At 43.0% G+C, this 18,840-nt stretch overlaps 1 protein-coding gene across 1 annotated transcript in view; it reads left to right on the forward strand.

Annotated features, from left to right (window-relative positions):
* The window catches only part of LOC126382176 (maternal protein pumilio), a 74,048-nt gene that overhangs the window by 23,605 nt on the left and 31,603 nt on the right, over window positions 1–18,840 (forward strand). The gene's annotated exons all lie outside the window — the stretch shown is intronic.

The following is an 18,840-nucleotide window of genomic DNA, read 5'->3' on the forward strand; positions in this document are numbered from 1 at the left end:
TGTCTGCAACCAGGACAGCACCAATGGCAACATTCGGCAGCCCTCGCGGATAAAATATAGAGACTAAGCGCAACGATTATTGTCTGTTTAAAACTTTGTTTGCAAATCATCTGCAATAAAAACATATGCAGATTCATAATGCTAAACGGCCTAAAACTCAATATATACCGGGTACCTTAACAAAAAATATTAGTACCATCTGAAATTAAAAAAATAGTACTATAACTTGTAGTAACTAATATACTATGTTACTACATATGTCTGGTCCCTTCTACACATTTTGGATTTAGCAGTAATGCTGGCACCGGCACTCTTTTTTTGTAGTATGAGTAGGGACCGTGTAGCCTGAAAAAGTAACATGATTGGAATGACATCAGGAGAGAGATATAGATCTCCTAAAGCGAATGAGATGAGAGATATGTAGTTTTTATACTAACAGTATGATATATACATTTATTCATAAAATCCGTAATAAACGAGAAAACGTTATCTAGAGGGAAATGATTCATCTCTTCTATCGTGGTCAGGGTGACTATTGAGTCGCCAAAGGCCCCTGACATGGCTCATGTAACGACTACTTACTTACTTTCGGACAATCAGGTGATCAGCCTGTAATGTCCTAAGCAAACTAGGAATCGAACCCAGGACCTCCGGATCGTGAGCCCAACGCTCGTCAAGGTCGTCTCGAGGGAAATGATGACGTCCAATGTATCATTTTTATGTAATTTATCATCGTTCTTTCAGCTTACGCATAACTTTATTAGTTTGCTAAGCGTCTAAATAAATAACGACAACATAAAATCTTCAAATTAACCGTGACAGTCTATATTTGCTGAAATGACAACTGTAAATCAAAACGGTCAATAACGCGTTGCGCCCGCATGGATGAGCCAAAATGGCTAAAGTATCCATGAAAAACGAGATTGATACTATAAAGGATTTAATACATTTAATACTTTATATTCATCTTTGGATTCTAAATATAATATCATATGGTTTTGCACGATTTCTGCCCTATTACTGGCAATAGGCTCGCCCCTATTGCTGGCGAGAAGTGGGTTTATATACCTCTGCCTACCCTTCGGGGATGCAGGCGTAATGCTATGTTATATAGAGGATAAAGTTTAAGAGATTAGTATTCTAAATAGTTGCGCAAACGCAAAATTTTATGACAACCCCGTACTTTCGTTCACACTCAAAACTTCTAAGGGATGAATCGAGAATAAAATGGTTATCTATTGAATATGTTCAATGAGACATAATGCTTTTATGATACATTATAATAGTTAAGATATAATACTCCCACTACTGCTAAGATAACTCTGCCGCTAAGTGGACTAAAGAAGCGGCATGTGATGATGTGACGTAAAATGAAGATTTATTTATTGAAAAAATATCAAATGCGACTAGCATCACTAGTTTCGGTAAGTTTTGAATTTAGAAGTATTACAAGTAGTACTGGTTAAAAAGTTTCGACAATTTTTATGACCTCGCTATTTGCTCCTTCAGTCTAGTAGAGTTAGAGCGTTGAGCTCACGATCTAGGGGTCCGGGTTCGATTCCCGATGAAGGGGACATTGACGAAATAACTTTTGAGTCTATCCTTTGTTTTTTCTAGGACATTGCAGGCTTGAATTCCGTGATTGTCCGAAAAGTGAGATAATTTCGTACTTCGGAACGCACGTTAAGCCCTTGGTCCCGGGCCATTAGTGCAAACATCTCAACCAATCCGCAGTGGAGCGTGCTCCATACGTCCTCCAGTTGATTGAGGGGAGGCATGTGTCTAGCATTGAGATATATATAGGCTGTTAAAAGTTTAATGATTATACAAATATTTATGATCAGGACAGATGTCATGCTATCATAGCGTGCCACTAGTTTAGGGTACATACAAAATAGCCCAGCCTCCTTTCTTGGGCAAACATAATTCTATACCTATAGATAGATCAAGTACATATAAGCTATGAGACTTTCCACAAGTGCAAATTTATGTATTAAGATGCATGACTTAACTTAATTAAAGATGTAACCTTGTCAAGTTAAGAAGAATAATGGATTCATGATAGATGCCATTGGCTGCTGTCCGAATTTTGCAACGTGTATCTCCAATAACATAATGATGATGTTGATGTGAGTACGACTGTAAATTTGAAGTCATAACATAATGTATTGGTTGGAAAACAGGGGACTAAGTTTTGCACAGCAATATATCATTTTGACGTTATACATCGTAGAACAAATGGCGCGGATCACTCTTAGGTTATGTGTGCAATAATTCTATGACTATGTACTCACATTAACATCTCCCGTGTCAGATTTTATTAGCGTCTGCTATATCGTGAATAAGTATTGAAATCTCACTTTGTTTATTCTAAAAACTCTTTAACTCAAATGCTATAACTATATTTAAATGACGAATAAACGCTGCCCGCGCATGCGCTATTCGGGGCCAATACGTATGTATATGGGTATACGAGCATCGCAAAAAAATCATCTAAACATTTTGAGAGTATCAGAATCTTGAACACAAGATGGAATTTGATCTCTTTATTTAATATATTTTTGTATAGATTAAGTGCTAATATCATTGTTTGTCAATCATTCAAAGAATACTCTCAAATATGTGTCTCGGATCGCGCGTAAATTAAAACGCAAAGCGAAAGTCTGATTAAAATATGTGAGATTTCTTTACTTGGTAGCCGATTCGTCGTTTACAGAAACTCAAGCGGTCGAAGGTAAGTACAATTTCGGCATTTATTTTACTATACTTGAACAAATAATTTGAATGAAGTTTAACATAATAACACGCGATCTTGATTAAAGTGCGAAATAGTTTGGTCGACGCGTTTTTTTTGCGTTTTTCGCGTCTTGAAGGTTTCTATACACAAACGTGCAGATTATGTTATTTATTATACGCGTTAAAAAAAAACTGATATACGTTTCATATGTCATTAATGTCGTGAATAAACGTGAAAGTTTGTAAATAGATTTATTGCGTGCTGCTTATACGATAAATACGATTAACATTTTAGTAATGTGTCGGTTACACTTGCCAAGTGTAGTTTTTGAGGAGTAATTCATTCAGACGGGAAGCTACTGTATGACCGTGGTACGTGTACAATGTATTGACGATGATTTAGTAAATGTTGAGAAGTCTTCAGATTTATGACTTTCTACAAACATTGCTTGCACATATTATCAACTAAGAAAACACACTATTTTTAGACGATTACTTGTCTGTTTTCAGTTTTTTAATTGCTTAAAAAAAGGTTTAGTCGTACCATCGTCACACTTCGTATATTTTTACGCTGTGTTTCCCTCCTCATAAAGTAAAAGAATACGATAATGAGACTACTTATGGACTCGTCCAATTATTTTCTCTGTTCTTCACAAAATCTTATGTATCCATTTTAATTCTAACCAAATTATCTTAATACCTTAACCTGTCTCACGCTTTTTTTATTTGGATTCCGCGTACTGGAAACATTACATACTTAATGAGTTTTAAAGAAATCGTCTCATGTTTAGCATAAAAGGTCGGAATCACCGCGCCCGGTGAGATCATTACGTCGAACACTCGGAATTGAGTCATCTAAGCTACGGAGCAACCACCTCCGTTGACCGTTTATTTTCTAAACAAAGAGCTGATTTTTTTCCTCGACACCTAACAAGGTATCTGACTATGATACGACTTATTCTGTTTGAATAAATTCAGTTTTTGTCGAAAAATACAGTAATAGATATTGTTTTGTGGGTGTAATAATTAATGTCACTATTATTTATTATGGTTTTGAACATTCTAATTTACTCGTACTTTTACTAATAAAAGTGCGTGTAGCTTTTCATTGTAGGGAATGGTAGTAGACGTAGCGTTCGAAGCGTTTAGTCGCGTAGGGTTCCGCTACGAAATAAGCCATTCAGAAATTACTGCCGGTTGATTATTCAGCAATTACAACCTCGTCCTCTGTCTACTCAAAGATATAAATAACTCCTGATTACGTTACGGCAAATTAAAGTAACGTCTGATTGTACCGTTAGGCTATACATTCCACCGATATGAGCAAAACGGATTCGTTTCGCACATCCGCGAGCTTTGCAGGGTAAAGTGGAATAGCGGTATGTCTCCGGCACTAGTCATCCACGACAGAGTCTCACGTTTTACACGACTACATAGAAATCATCGCGCGATACCCTCGTAACGGGCGACGTGTTTTTACCCAGATACCACAGAGTAATCTACCACCACTCAAGTATTTGAAACATCCATCTGTAGACAACTTTCCGTCAATTTACGTTTTTGCTCGGATATTTGTGTTTTGCTGAGATTAAGTTCCGGTTCCACGTTTCTTACGAGATGTGACAAATCTGCCGCGGAAATCTAAATCTGCGATCTATTTCTATTCTATTTTCTAAGATATTTTTTTATTTTCGCCATACAAATTTGAGAGATTCTGATGTTGTAATTTGTAATATAAGCCCTTGGTTACTCGAGAATATTTCTATCAATAGTGGGCAGGTTACAAGCTCCTAGTTAACTAGACCAAAAACTGGTTGATATCAAATGACTCCCTATTACATAGATAGTGCAATGCTTCCAATTATTCATGCATGCAGAACAGTCGGCTGTGTGGTACTAACATAACACTTTTACATAAACCGCATATTACAGTGGAACTGCATTTAGAGCGTGTGTTGTCGCGGCATGCATATAGGTGGCGTTACCGTTACGACGCGTGCCTCTAACGATGTACTATCTCCGGCCCTGTTCCCACGGCGCCCCTCGACGAGGAAGCAATAAACCTACACCTTAACTGCACACACCATTACCGATTGTAACGGCGCATGTGATAGAATCGCCGATCGCGCCACAACCCTCGCGATGTGTCAATAACGCCTTATCGAATTGGCATGTTGTCAGCCACCACCGGTGACGACTTTTGCCCGCCTTCCAAACTACACATCCTCCTTTTATGTCCTCTTGAATACAACGAACGCCATTTGGATACGAAACTCATAGTCATAATCCCGAACTTACGCAACGAGCTATCAAAAGAACCCGCTAGCTATCAGATATTTCCCAGTTTCAGAAACGACATCGGAACTTGTGTACATTCGCACATTAGCTGCAATTATCCGTCACAGAATTCAGCGGTAGTTGTATCAATGAAAATTGCTTCACAGCTAGAAGTTTTTTCGCGATTGTGAGTTGCCTCAGAGGTGAAGTTTCCCGACAAGAAACTGCAGGTCGTTAAACTTTAGCAACGACAGTTTAGTTGCTACCTGCATTGTTCGACGGCTGCAATCCGTGTGAAAACGGCAATCTGGGTTACACCGTGACTACATGGCATTCTATCTCGCAAAAACTTTTGCAAAGTAAGTCATGTTTAGTAGTAGCAAGTTAATTCCATAAGTTCCCATCATAATTTATAATCGGCCCTTCCCTACGTTGAAGAATATGTTTGCAGATCTGAAATAACATATATATCTACATTGTAAAAATGTTAGTGCAAATTGTATTCTACCAAAATTGAAGTAGGTACCTATACATAATTAACGGACGTTCACTTGACTATTCATTACTGGCAATTAATTCCCGCGGGTTGCACTCGGCGCGCGGAGATCGACCTCGTGGGAAATTAAACTGTGCGCAGGCCGTCTTGCCGCCCGGCGCCCGACGCCCGACGACTCAACCACCCGCCTTCACATACGAAACACTTTCTCTTCGCACATTTTCCGATTTTTCCACGATGCACCACGCCGTGTTGCAACGTTGGGTAATCTGGCGCACCTACGATCGTATTACGTGTCTAGGCATTCCTAATGTGGCAGCAATTTTTCTTTCTCTTGCATTGTGTTGTTTTCCTTGGCGATACACATTAAATATCCAGGCCGGTATTGAAATTAGTTTGCGGCGTGTTGTGGGCCATGTGAGTGGATCATTAAATATGAAGCCGTAATCAGTGCGGTGCTCGCAGTCCCCTCTGCCTCGGTCTCCGGCAACCGCACGCTCATTGTTCTGTTTTCATACCTGTGTTTGCGCCCAAATTGCGAACAATAAGATTGTTTACTGTCAACTCTGAATTCTAAATGCATTTGCAAAGTTAATTAGATTATTCCTACCTTACCTACTGTAATTAAAGGAACTAGGTATGTCCGCGCCGCACATTTTCGTAGGGAAGTTTTTCTTGACTTGGCGGAAGTAGGTAGGCCGAGTGTTGCAATGGGGCTTCGCGAATCGGATCGGAATCGCTGAGCCGCGCCCGATTGCGCCGCCACGCATCAGCGAGCGGGGAGAAATTGAAGTGCACGAACCGCTAGAATAGCCGTTCGCCTGCCAACCACTTGCGAAACTTCGCGTCGATTAATTGTCCGCTACACCTATTCCAAATTTTGAGAATTTAACCAAACGCAAAATTGGATGCGCACGGATAATAATTCGAAAGTTAATGAAGAGTCTGCCTAATCGGCGGGTAAGGCGTTGCGCGTCGCGGTCGCGAAGCTGACACGACGATGTTTGCACAAAGCGCGATCCCGGTAAGCCCGAGGGCGCTCAGCGTAAGCTGGCCGAGTCCGGAGCGCGGTTATGAGATTATTCTCGCTTTGACGGCCCGCCTCGTCCGCATGCACCGCGCTGCGCTTTAGGCTCTCGCCTCGTTTACATTTAAAATCCTAATTGGCTATTTTACGACTTGATGTTGTTGCGCTGGGCACATTTTATGTCATATTATTTTAATTCTCGTGGCGAATAATGCATACGTAATTTGTTCCTGTTTTCACAACACGAACGTGTCTGTTGGATATTCGCGCTAGCACGAAAGGAATGACGTAGTGTGGTGTAGCGAGCTTCGTTGCATCAATATGCGCGTGATGAAGTAGAGTAGAGCGGGTATCGGAGTCGATCGTTCACGGCCTAATTGATACAATGATCGTGTTAGTGAATGTGTTGGATGAGTAATAACGTGCCAGGAGACCGGGGCGGCGTGGTGGCGACGAGAGCGCGGCTGCGGCAATTTGCTCGCACCGGAGATAGTCTCCTTATTGCCCGCGCCTCCCCGCTAACTAACGCTTATTAAACTTCAACAACGCTCCCGCTGATCACTTCACCTTCTTGTTTACTCTAAACTTAGATTAATCGTTCGCTCGGCCTCGTTTGTACTCCTATTTATCTTCACTAATAAAAAACTTTCAACTCTGTAAATATATCTATACAGCAACTAAACTTCTGCTTTATACGAATGCCTGTGCCGCATCTAGTTTATATATAGTGCTACTGCAGTTTAGTTAATTCACAAAATAGCTTATTTATGCTCACCCTGAAATATCAAGAAAAAGAGTCATTTGAAAATGACGTGTAACAAGCAAATAGTGAAATAGATTATCATATAAACGAGCAATTTGGCTGTGATCGAACGTGTTTGAGACTGCCTATTCTATTTTCACATTTTGGTTTATCATGTTCGTCATGCACGTCCTTGTAAAGTTGTAATTAGGTGGAGCTGTTGCGGCGGGTGCAGTGTAGCGCTCTTCGGTTGCGCCACTTGAAGTAATACTATTACGTGATATTTGACTAATGGCCGGCTGAGAATCGTAACCTATCACTACTACGACACTGCAAATATGTATGATTACGTATTTCCGATTCTCCTATCTGCGTGGTTTACTTAGTGGCGTTTTTCTCAAAGGCAGCGAAGGTTTTTTATACATAAACAAACATTGTAGTACTTGCTGCTAGGTGATTGTGTTGCGTGGGCCTTTTGTATGTCCTTTGTGGGAAATGCTTGTGTATTAGGTGTATGTCTATTATTCCATTGTCAACGACTGTTTTTATGTTGCTTTCTCTTCATTGTGGGTGGAATAAATAAATTGATAACATAAAATTATTTCGTTTTTTCCTGAATTTTACTACATCTGTCTTGGTTTGTGCTTTAGTGAAGTCTGTAATTTAAAATAGAAACGACTGTGATTAACCGTTATTAACCGTTCAAGTCTGTAACGCCTAAATAACTGATTACGCCAAAGAAGAAAAAAAAAACTGATTGCATTATATTTGCCTAATAAGTGTCCGTTAGGCAAAGCAGTATGTAGGAACTTTATAGTATCCAAGCAAAAATCAGCTTTGTAAGTTAGCAATGCAAGCCATGTGAAGAAACAAAGGAAGTCGTATAACCCGCGGCGAGACAGTCACGCGACCACCTCGCGCCGTATGGACTCGCTGTCTATTGTTTTATTCCATGTTCATACCCTTTTCTATGGCGAATTCGGTAATTCACTTGCCGGTGCACGAATATCTGCGAATTTCAATGCAGCACGGTTATATTATGCATCGGCATAGTTACATAATGTTTGCCAGGTGCTGCTGGAATAGCCTTATAATGGACGTTATGTGTTGTTATATTCTAGACTGTAATTAATAACAACGGTCTCACGGCGCCAGTGTTGACTCGGGGTGTGTCGCAAACTGCGGTGAAACATCGGCAGCGCTGGATTCACCACGCACAATAGCCGCTCTGTTTGCTCTCTGCCGGCAGTGCCTGGTACCCGCTCGTTCGTCCCTGTCGCGGTCAAAACGTGATTAAATATCTAACACAGCCATTTGGCTATTGAATGTGCACCCTTGCACATATCGTGCCGACTCGCCGTTTTCTATACGCGCAATGCACGCGTTTTGAACGTGCGTTATATCATTCCAATTTACATAAAAACCTACGCCCAAGTTGAACAGAGTTAACAAAACGTTTGAAAAGCACTTCACTTTTATATTGAATTGGGTGACATTTGAAGCTATTCACCCCCACTCATAAGGGAGTGAAGCTCAAAAGCCTTGGAGGCTCTTTATATTCGTCGTGGATTTCGCGAAAGGATTTACCGGGGCCGCCTCGGCCGACGAGGATTCCCCATGTCGCCATCGGCACATCCCGGCTTATGGCAGACACCCGGATTAACAGCTAGCTACCCACGAACGACCCTGGCTTAACTTGCTTTTCTTATGAGTGACTTGTAAAATTACAAATCAAAATACCAATCATGTTAATTGGCACCCTCTAAAACTTCACAAGGACGCATTTCTTCAATAACGTCGTGAAGTAAGGCTTCGTAACTAAATTACTCTGCCCTAATGAAAGTCGGAGAACCCTTTTTCCATTTGGCCATTGTAAATAGTTAAACTGTTGATTGTTAATACAATTGGGGACGCAGTTTACAATGGGTCACGTAGAAACATAACACGTTGGGCGTTCACGTGTCGAATCGAATCTGAAATAAATGAGGGTCGTCGATAAGGATGTCGGGTTTATGGATACTCTATATTACTTAGACATTGCAGATTTACGACAAAAACAACGAGGTATTTTTTAACCTGCAATAACATTGTTGTCATTTCTAAAGCAACGGTGTTGTCATCAAAAGTCTATTAACTGTTTTCTATTGTTTTCTTAAATGTAGAGCAATTCTGAAAAGTTGTTTCAGTGCGTATTTCGTGATTGATAGCGTCCACCCGACCTCGTTGTCATTGTTCTATTCGGGGCTGGTCCGACAGCGGGTCACGAATCACCGATTGTGACATTTAAAGTTCACGCTGATATTTGTTGATATTTGCACGGGGAGCTCCTCGGTCCGTGACGTTGAAGCCTTGCACTTTATGTTGTTGCGTCAGAAAAAAGGCAATATTTGTAGCTTTTCAGCTAATACCGTACAAAGTATGCGGTCGGATAGTTAGCAGGGGAGTCAGTTAATCCAAGAGTACAATCGCACTAATTCGGGCGTGGCTTCAGATGTACGCCGCCTAATTAGCTGAGCGCTTGCGTCCGGCCGCCGGTGCAGCCGGTCAAAGGATCGCCGCTCATTACGAGCCGAGCCAACCACCCCCGACCGACCTCTGACTGTCACTGCGCTCTGAATAACTGCCGAACGAAACGAACACAAACTTTTGTGATAGTCTAAATTTAATTTATGGCTGAAGAAATAGTGGAGATATGGCGAAGGCAGTCACGGAACAGACACGGGCGGGCAGTGCGATGCGATGTTCGCGGAAGGCGATAAGATCGCGTGAGGCGCGGCGCGCTCCACCCGCCCCGGCGCGGCGGCGGCCCCGCCACAGGCCCTCTCCACCGGACTATCCGTCACGCTGCGTTAATGCTCGCGCAGCACGCCACACTTGACTATCTGCAAAGCTATCCGCGCTCCACCTATCGATATCTGTACACAATGCCCCATTAAATTCCAGTTAACCCTCTAAACGCATTCAAACTTCCAAACACGATTTTGGAGTCCAACTTTATTCATTTTCCGAAATAAACTTGGAACTTCAATTCAGCAGGCTATTCAAATCGTGGAAGAAAGTGGGTATTAAGAGCAGGTATAGTTTACACGCCCCCCAGAGAGCTATAGAACATACGCGGTGCATTGGAACAATGACATATCTTTGGTAAAAAATGATGAATTATTGATGCTGCGTGGTTTGTTTTGGCTATTAATATGCCTTTTGTATTGCCCTCGAATCCATAAAACTATTCAAACCGGCAATAAACATCAGTTTAGGACAATAAAGTTATTATCTGATTTACAGTAGGTACCTACGGGGTAATTTAATATTCCTTAATGTGCCAGTTCTTCTATCGTGCCAGTTGTGAGGTGGATTACCAACCTCATCAACCCTGGTGTCAGGGTTACTATTGAGCCGCCAAAGGCCCCTGACATGGCTCATGTAATGACTACTTACTTACATCAGTAAGTAGTAACCGGGACCAACGGCTTAACGTGCCTTCCGAAACACGGAACGGCCTCCGTGGTCCAGTAGTTGAGCGTTGTGTACACGATCCGGAGGTCCCGGGTTCAAATCCCGGTGGAGACAAACTAGTTTGGTTAGGACATTACATGGTTGATCAAGCAATTGTCTGAAAGTAAGATGATCCGTTGGTCCCGATTATTAATTACTGATGTTATTGAGTAGTAGTAATTGTTGTTAAGTTTTATTATGCGCTCATTCGCGTTATTAAACAAGTGCAATGTTTATTTTACTGTGTATAAATTGATTAATCAGTATCGGTAATACAATACCAGGCAGTTTCAGTATAAGGTTTCGTAGATAAAAGTTACAAAGGCACAGTTTGCTTGTAATAGTATATGTGGGCGTCAACAGACCGGCAGATGGTCGCCGCGCGAACCATCACAGCTCTGATTAAAGTTAATTAACTGAAGCCATTTACACGCTGCGGGACGGGCGCGGCCTGCGTGCCGCGGCGCGCCCGCGAGCTGGACGTATGGCATCGGTCACCGACATCGTCCGCGTAAACCTTTTAGCACGACTGTTGCGTGTAACAGTTTATCTATATATTACGTTTGCAACTAGGCACCCTAATAAAACTACTAAAGTGTAGACCTATTTTGGAAATAGGCACTTCATGTAATAAATTTGTTTCACAAAGATTGGTTATCACTAGACAGTTAATTAGAAATGCATTTGGGACGGGCGCAGGGAACGCGGCCTCTGACCGTGTCCGGCGGCAGGAAGCCGCGGCTGGCGGCGGCAGCAGCGCAGCGCAGGGCTCCGCGGCGAGATTTATCGCGCGGCCGCACGCAGCTGGCGCGGTGCCCAGCGCCCTCGCGCCCTTTTATCACCCGCCGAAACACGCCCGCCGCGTTAATTTGTTTGTTCTGACGCGACCCACCTAATGAATCGCCCCGGGCCGGACCCATGTTCGCGGAACGTACACAATTAAACGTTTACGTCCTTAAATTGGTACGGACCCGCAAATAAATCGTTAATCACGATATTTGACCACGATCGACGACATCCGACCGAAGCAAAAAGGTTTATCGTGGCGACGAACGGTTTACGACGGTAATGAGGAGTTCGTTCCCACAAAATTACGTGGTCGGGTTGACTATCCATCCATCAACACAGGTGTTGCAACGCTAATGTTTAAATGTGGCATCAAAAGGAGCTGATGTCTGACGTGTAATATGTAGAGCGAACTGATTTAGCGCGAGTGAATCAGACGCGCTCAGGTGAGGTCGAATTCCTTTGCGCGCTCCGCCCTACCTGCGCGCCCAAAATACCCACTCACGCGCGCCTCAGCCCGCCCGTGCGCACACACTGATATTTTCGGCAGACACTCTTTACGCAAACAATTTGAATTTGATAGCATATTTTGTGAATATACAACAGATACATCGCTGATACAGTAAACTTCGCGCTTTGATGCAGGTGGTACTTACTCTACATAACTAAGTGCGAATGAAACAAATGACCGGAACGCTCTTACGTTATCACCCTATGTACATTGTGTCGTTCGTTTATTAAGTGTGCATGTGTAGTGCAAAAGTAATTAACTATTACTCGTAACGTAACTGTAGTAGAAGTATAATCTCCCCGTTTTCTCTATCGTACCTACTTATTTGACTGTAAACGTTTTGTTCGTTTTGTTTGGTTCACCACTTAATTAGGTACTGGTCGTAAAACTGTCTTCCTCATCTTATATTTACCGCGTTTGCCCTTTTTATTATCCGATTACACGGGCCGCGCGGTTTGCCGGCGCAAGGGGAGCAGTTTCATTTGTTTCTTCAGAAATTACTTCAGATCTCACCGCTTTCGTCTCGCCCCTTTCTACGAGACCACTTACTTTTCGCTTCTAGCGAGCACACATTAACGTGTAAATTAGCCAAGATTGTTGTCGCATTCATTTATGACGCCAAATCACGTAATTAATGTTTACACCGATATGATTACGGTCAACGTTATCAGGATGTTCTCTGGGGAAAAACACGTTACATTAAACCTACAACATTGCGCGAGCGCGGCCGGGGGTTGGTTACATTGATGCTTGGATTCGTTTTACTTAGTAGAAAATCTGACGTTTAACGTGTGGAAGTGTAAATTCAAAAAGTACATATTTGATGAGCGAGTGAAGCCGCGCGGATGACGGTGGGAGGATAGCGTGGCGTCGCAATTAGCAGAGCACTCGACGTCGCTCCTCGCTGGCCGCACTGGCGGACCCACTTGTGTGTCGCCGCGCAAATTAAAACGCCCTCTCGACCCGATCGCGCCCTCAAACTACTATTCGTTTATCGGCACACTGACGCGCTTGAACTATTTTATAAAACAAATTCAAAACTTCATGCAACTTTTATTCAGAAACACCGAAAAACGCGATGCGAAACGAGGAATTCCCTCATCTGTTTGCAACTTGTTGGGCGTAAGGCAGTAAGGCTGAGAGATTTGTGGTTGGGCCCGATCGGAGAGGCGGCGAGTCCCGCGGGTGCGCCTCTTTGTAATTGAGAGCGCCCGCGGGCCGATAATTGTGCTGCCCGCGAACGCCGGCGGATGCTCCGCGTAAATCATGCCCGTTACTCTCCATTACCTCATAATGCCAAATTGACTCGTGAGGATTTTTCTCGCCCGTAGCTGGCTTTTCTTGTCTCTCTTTGTTTAGCGCCTTCTTTTATTTATTTGCAAAGAAAAGTGAGCTATGGCTTTGGACATTGTTATTGCAATTGCAAGCTGCTACACGAACTAATTTGTGATTAACTTATCAAAGACCAGGGACATTGCAAATGTGCAATTTAGTTTTAAAGTGCTGCAATATATTAGCCGTAGCAGTAGTAAATTCATAAAGTTGGCTACACTTGGAAACGCTTGTTTGGTTCAGTATTAGGATGTCGAGGGTTACACCACTTGTCACGACAAGGACGCCGATGTAGTAAAGACATGCGAGCTTTTTAAACAAACTTTATCTGCTCTATAAAACAGAAAGAAGGTGTGCGATAAAACGATCGCGTGACTTAGCCCGCACCGTAGCGTCGGTGAATGCCTTGATTAGGCGATACTTTTGTACCTATAGAGTATAGACCAACTAATACGTAGGTACCAACAGACATTTGAAGCTGTCATTGTCAGCTAAGTACAGGTTTATGTCAAAACGTGAAAACTGCATCAAAGTCGTGAATTTTGAGTATGCTAGACGAAGTGGTACCAGCGGTTAGCTGGCACTATGAGCTTATCGGCGTGACGTCAGTCCAGGGGCGGTGCCGACGTAGAAGCATGTAGATCGCGAAATTGATTGCATGTTATCAGATGGGGCGCGGGTTCTTCGCTAGCGTTTAATACGGGCGTCCGCGGTCGGCACGCGAGCTTTTGACAGGAGATCGGCCGCGCCTCCATCGCCCCCCGTGGTAATTACACCGTGGGCCGCGGCGACGTCGCCGGCTCCTGCAGCCCCGCCACTGCCGCGCACCGCGCCGCACGGTAATTACTGCACACACTCCGTGATACCGCTCCAAGTACACATGCATCGCCAACGTCTTCTACCAAATAAACATGCTTACACTAGCATGCACACTCCACATACCTACCTAATAACTGCGTATTTGCTCTCGCATTACTTAGCGATACCAAGCTATTCTGCTAGGTAATATCTTGGCGGAAATACATTAACTACTCACTTAGAACTTAGACCCAGAATCCTTAAATGACTTAGACATCGGTATCACTAACATTTTATATGCATATCGCCCAGAAATATGCATGAATAATCAACCAAACAACGGTTTTGTCCGGTTTGATGGAAATCTTAGCATAGGAAATGGATGAATCAAGGACAGTTTTAGAATATAAGTGCTCCTTATTTATTTATGTCAAGCCGTGCGGTCTTAATATGCAATTCTGCATCCACATGTACGGCGAAAGCGCACCGCGGCGAAAGTGTGCCACTTAAAGAAAAGCATCTAAGTACGATCATTATTTTAACAGATTGACCGATGTTCCGATAGAGCAGCTTAATCCCGGATTAACAGAGATAACCCCAATTTTAAATCTACTTTTATTTGCATCAATATTGAATAGTTTATTGGGACATAAAGAATATTTGAAATTTAATTGCTGGTGAAGCAAAGAGCAGACAAATTGTATTTCATTGGTGTTGGTTGACCATTAGTTGGAGTGTCGATGTCGCGTCGAGGATTGTGACGGTTTGTTTAATGTCGGGAGGGCGCGGAGCTCCAGTAATTTGATTGGCGAGACCGGCGCGGTGTGCGAAGACTTGCGCTAATTGCCCCGCGCAATACAGAAACAATGACAAAACTTCCAACGTTCGCTCGACCCTCCACTTCTCGCTCTTTTATTTATTTAAAATTCACTTACTCGGCTCGCAGATTGCCGCCAAAGTTACGCTTGGCGTTATTAAAACGAGAAAAGTTAATTATGTTTCCATTTCAAACCTTGCAATGCTTATCGGGCGGCGATGTAACAAATGTGTTTTGACGAGTAAACAGATGTCACCGATCGACAGTTTAATTACCTTGTAGGCGAGCCCCCGGGTGCAGCGTCGCGGTAATTGATAGTGACATTTGACGGACGTGCGCCGGTCCTGGCCGCGCCGCCAGGGACCGCTGCCGCACCATTCCGCCACACATGTAGCTGCAATACTCCACGCTCCGCCTTGCAAGCCTCATCCCGTTTATCCGCACTACATCTACTGTTTAGTTATTAATACTGTTGCAAACGTTATCAATGGCCGTAATTATTGGCGAGGGATTCATATTTACGACTGTTAGGGATGCACCGACCCACAATAATTAACTCTTGTCATGACCGATGTTACGCAATAAACGTTTAATTGGAAGTACATTATAGTTATTCCATGTATAGATTAAACATTTGTGCTGGTCATATTATAATGTTAACACTGCTAAAACAAACTCGGTCAACTAACCTCAGGCTTACCTCTGTAAACTGAGTTCGCCCTAAACTTTTAAGGTCCGCTTAATAACGTAAGCAATTTGTGGAACCCTCTGTTTACTTTCTTGCTTTGCTGAGGTGATTTGATGATTTTGACTTATTCAACCTGTTGGGATTGTTGCCGCTCGTGGAAAAGTCGCCCTGTGTTGAACTTGGGCATTATTAATGTGCATACACGTTTCCAAAATATTTATGCCTTGAACCTAAGCTTATAACAAAATGTAACAAATTTAAGTAAGCATTTTAAATAATTAAAAGTACCTTTGCTTGTTTATGTAGCACTAAAATTCAGCATTATGTTAAATGCACTACTCTTTGAAACATACTGTATGTAAAAGTGCTTTTTTTACTAGGAAAAGCTTTTGTTCGTTTTATGCGTTATTTCACAAATAAATGAAAACAAGCAACATCGCAGTTCGTGGCCATATCAAAGCTCGGTTTCACTAACGGACGAGTGAAACTAAGGTTTCTCTCGTGAAAGCCACGTAACCAGTCGCTGTGTGGTGTGTAGGCTCTCATCTACTCTTGGCGTTAAGTAGAGATGTGCATGGAATTAAACGCTCCGCCGACTCCCAAACCTCGACTCATGTCAAGTCTAATATTTGTCGTGTTTAAATTCATTGACATTGTCGGTGACCATACCAAGGAAGGTTGTTGCGTTCGCATGTTTCCTTATTGGTTTGCGGCTAGCTAGATGTTAGAAATGCAAATTTAAATTTTATTTCTAGCATCAAATGAGAAGGCGCTTCGACAGTAACTGTCATAGGTTTATGAATAATCCAAATTCTTGCGACAAGTTTACGGCCCGAGCAGTAAAAGCGCGCAGGTACACAGAGCTCGTAATTTTGTAGCCGCAGTACATAAAGTTGAAATAATGGTCACATATGAGAGGTGGCCGTTATTGCTAAGTGATATTGATTGGTGGAGGCGTAGCGCGGTAGCGGTGGCGAGAGATGTTTTTATTGGTGCGACACGTCCTCGGCCGCCGTGTCGTCCTCCCGCGGGACACTGGCCCTACTTTCGAACGGAGATATTTATAGCCGCCCCAGAAGCCGCTGTTACCTAATGTAACGTTTTATGGTAGCCCTTATTACGGTTCCCTCACCGACCTGTCGTCTACCTCGCGATCGCACGCCCCGCAAGAAATTTTATTTATTCAATCGTTCGAAATAAATTCTACATTTTATGCACCTAGTAAGGTAGCAAAAGGCAAAGGTACGTCGCTGTCGACGAAGCCGGCAGTTCGATGGTCACTAGTGGCTCGCAAAACCGCCACTTGGAAAATATTCTTTGCGGCAATCGTAAATTGGGATGTTCCCCCGGGTATGGCCGCCACCGCGCGCCGCCGCCGTGCCCTGCCCGGGCCGCCGCACGCGCTAATCGCGCGACGCCACCCGCGCCGCTTCCCTCTGTGCATCCCGTCGTAATAGCCGCGAGAAAGCCTCTTTTGTGATGCTAGCGATTTGTTATATCTCGCCGCGCTTTTCCCAGATACCTGCTTTGACTCGCGTAATTGTTCTTTCGAATCGGTAGAGGTTTTGTTGCGCGTAAACTGCTTTGTCACATAAATCTGTTAGTCTCCCTCTTTACCGTGCTTAATGCCGAGGATTCATTGTTAATAATCAGAGTTCATTAGCGCTTCTTGAATGCAAATGTATAAACGAGAGTCATTGTTTATACGAAGCGTCAAATAATATCATATCTATGATAATGACAGGTAGTTTTTGTGGGAGTTGTGATTTGATCTGTTGCTGTAAGATTTGGTGCGGCCGTGTGAATGACTGGGCTAAGTAATGCGTCGGAGGTGCGAAGCCGTACGCGGCACGCTCCGTTGCGCGGCCGTTCAACCCGCTGTCGTGCTCGGCTTGCTGTTTGCGCGCAACTTGCCGCCCGCACCGCCGCCGCCCGCGACGATGCTCGACAACCATCACTTCCTACATTCTACTCACCCACCACACGACTGCGCATCACATTATTTTATTCTTACTCTACAGACGGAAAATAGCACTAGATGTTTCACATCGATAACAGTGACATCCGTCAGTATTCTGACATACACTGTGAAACTGCTAAAATTTCACTGCAAAAAATATAACCTGTTTTATCTATGTGCCAATATAAAAAAAGATTACTAGCCAGATTCTATTTTCCATTCGGTTTTAGATAGATAGGTATTTTCGATTTAATTATTGGTCAAAATCATCTACCATCTTGTGTACATAAAACATGTCGCAATAATGATACAGTTCGTGACATACTTTGCTTTGTGACAATTTTGTTCGCCGCGAGGGGCTACTCTTGTGACCCGCGATGACTCGGCACTCGCTCGTTACCGCCTCACCTGTCCTACCTGTCGCAACATCTGATGTTGTCACTAATGATGCCACAATGCAACACATTATTCTACCTCTATATATAAAAAAAATAGAAATTTGAACTATCCATTCTTCGCTTACTAATTATCTGTCTGCGTGTTTGTTTACACGCAACAACTTTGCTTCGTGTTTTTATTGTTATAGGAAATATGCGCATGATGTAAATGACTTTTTACTTTTGCACCACCATTCATCCCAGTTCATTGTTCTTCGAAATTGCTCTCCGCTGAGAGTAGCGCTGTTGGGCCCGAGCAGCGGTGGTGTTCATTGTGGCTAACAGCACACGTACTTCCAATCTAAATTCTTTCAATACCTAAATACATTCATGTTCGCGGGAACTTGCCATACATGAGTGGCGAAGTGACATGTTGCTGAAAAGGCACGCTAAAGGAGGAGGCCAAACCGTTTATGCATGGTGAAGACTTTCTGTGAATTTGTAATATTTCTGCCAGTTCCATTAGTATTAAGTCTAGCTATACAGCGAGCGTGTTGCATTTATCCTCCTTTTTTTCAGATCTGTTTGTTTAGCTCGTTAGCTTGATTTCAGCGGTTTTATCTCTATTTGCAAATAGACAGCCGATAAAATGATAAAGTGTGTTTAGCCGTAACTGTTTGCTCGACAGCGGTAAAAGGTTTGCAGGTCCCTAGTGGCTCGCGGCCGCTTGTTTTCATTTGGTTATTTACTTTTAATTTGGCAGCAAGCGGATGATGCGGTGGCGGGGGCGTGTCGTGT

Source organism: Pectinophora gossypiella, chromosome 3, assembly GCF_024362695.1.
Source record: "Pectinophora gossypiella chromosome 3, ilPecGoss1.1, whole genome shotgun sequence".
In the NCBI taxonomy this organism is placed as follows: Eukaryota; Metazoa; Arthropoda; class Insecta; order Lepidoptera; family Gelechiidae; genus Pectinophora; species Pectinophora gossypiella.